This window comes from Mus caroli, chromosome 19, assembly GCF_900094665.2.
Source record: "Mus caroli chromosome 19, CAROLI_EIJ_v1.1, whole genome shotgun sequence".
Lineage (NCBI taxonomy): Eukaryota > Metazoa > Chordata > Mammalia > Rodentia > Muridae > Mus > Mus caroli.
The window spans coordinates 51,320,721-51,322,991 of NC_034588.1; the positions used below are offsets into that span (position 1 = coordinate 51,320,721).

Below are 2,271 nucleotides of genomic sequence, written 5' to 3' on the forward strand. Positions count from 1 at the left end.
TACAATCCAATGTGCAGTTCCTAGAGAATCGAGAACTGTCTTCATAGGTAGTGCCACAGCTCAGTCATTCGTTCTCGTCTAGGAAGATGCTGTTGCATCTCCAACAGAAAACGCGACGAAAATGTCTCCGATTATTTCTGACCATAATTTAGGCAATAGAAACGAGAGGAGAGAATCAAAGCTGTAAAGACTATATAAAAACAACTGCTGGCGGGACAAAGGGAAGCGAAGCCGGAGCTGCGGGCGCCTGCTCGGCCCGCGGTGTCTCAGATTCATTCTTAAGGAACTGAGAACTTAATCTCCCAAAATGTCAAAAAGACCATCTTATGCCCCACCTCCCACCCCAGCTCCTGCAACACAAATGCCCAGCACACCAGGGTTTGTGGGATACAATCCATACAGTCATCTCGCCTACAACAACTACAGGCTGGGAGAAAACCCGGGCACCAACAGCCGGGTCACAGCGTCCTCTGGCATTACGATTCCAAAGCCTCCAAAGCCACCAGATAAGCCGCTGATGCCCTACATGAGGTACAGCAGAAAGGTCTGGGACCAAGTAAAGGCTTCCAACCCTGACCTAAAGTTGTGGGAGATTGGCAAGATTATTGGTGGCATGTGGCGAGATCTCACTGATGAAGAGAAGCAAGAATATTTACACGAATACGAAGCAGAAAAGATAGAGTACAATGAGTCTATGAAGGCCTACCATAATTCCCCTGCGTACCTTGCCTATATTAATGCAAAAAGTCGTGCGGAAGCTGCATTAGAGGAAGAAAGTCGACAGAGACAGTCTCGCATGGAGAAAGGAGAACCTTACATGAGCATTCAGCCTGCTGAGGATCCAGATGACTATGATGATGGCTTTTCAATGAAGCACACAGCCACTGCCCGTTTCCAGAGAAACCACCGTCTCATCAGTGAGATCCTCAGTGAGAGTGTGGTACCTGATGTGCGGTCGGTTGTCACAACAGCTAGAATGCAGGTCCTCAAGCGACAGGTCCAGTCTTTAATGGTTCATCAGCGGAAACTAGAAGCCGAGCTCCTTCAGATAGAGGAACGACACCAGGAAAAGAAGAGGAAATTCCTGGAAAGCACAGACTCCTTTAACAATGAACTTAAAAGGTTATGTGGCCTGAAGGTGGAAGTAGACATAGAGAAGATTGCAGCTGAGATCGCACAAGCGGAGGAACAGGCCCGCAAGAGGCAGGAGGAGAGGGAGAAGGAGGCAGCAGAGCAGGCTGAACGCAGTCAGACCAGCATCGCCCCTGAGGAAGATTAGTGGCAAACAAAGCAGAGGAGAAGAAGGATGAGGAGAACATCCCGATGGAGACATAGGAGACACACCTTGAAGACATGGCAGAGAGCCAGCAGAATGGTGAAGAAGGCACGTCTACTCCTGAGGACAAGGAGAGTGGGCAGGAGGGGGTTGACAGCATGGAGGTGGAAGGGACCAGTGACAGTAACACAGGCTCAGAGAGCAACAGCGCCACAGTGGAGGAGCCGCCCACAGACCCAGTGCCAGAAGACGAGAAGAAGGAGTAAATGTTGCCTTGTTTTATGTGACCTAAAACTTTTTTAAATGAAAAAAAAAATGTTTTTTTTTTTGTTAAAAAAAAACTGCTTACGGCAATACTATTAAGAATCCTACACACACAAAAATGAATAATATGGAGAGAATAGATAATACTCATTTAACATAAAGTTGGTCGGCTGCTTATCCCTGTTACAATTAACTACATTTAAATATGAAACTTAAAAATTTCAAAAACCCAATAAATGTAGATTTATTTACCAAAGAATTCTACTAAATATTTAAAGAAAATTTAACTTTAGATGCATAAAATTTCTTCTAGAAAATGAAAGTGATAGGATCTATCCATATTCATTCTGCAAAGTATTACTCTAACAATATACAAATAAAGATGATATAATAGTGTGAATAAAGAAAGTTGCAAACAAATATTTTTCTCAAAATAAAAAAATACAAGCAAATAAAATACACTGATATATAAAAAGAAAACTTGTACTATGACCAAGGGATGTTTGCTTCAATGTAGAAATATCCAAAATTCAACAAGTATAATCTACCATGTTTGTAGACTAAGAAAGGGGACTCCTAGGCAGTATATTTGTGTAGGAAATGCTTGACAAGATTCCAGAGTATTTTCTATAAAATCACTCAGGCAAATAGGATGGGAGATGTTGCAGGGAGAGAAAACACTTGACATGGTGAGCATAAGGACCCAAGTCTGAGCCCTTGGAACTCACATC

The 2,271-nt window shown here is 43.2% G+C and overlaps 1 pseudogene across 1 annotated transcript; it reads left to right on the forward strand.

Moving 5' to 3' along the window:
* Positions 1 to 217: 217 nt before the first annotated feature.
* On the forward strand, positions 218 to 1,586 carry LOC110285767 (annotated as a pseudogene). Its single transcript, XR_002377081.2, has one exon. The product of XR_002377081.2 is annotated as an SWI/SNF-related matrix-associated actin-dependent regulator of chromatin subfamily E member 1 pseudogene (transcript).
* Positions 1,587 to 2,271: the final 685 nt, after the last annotated feature.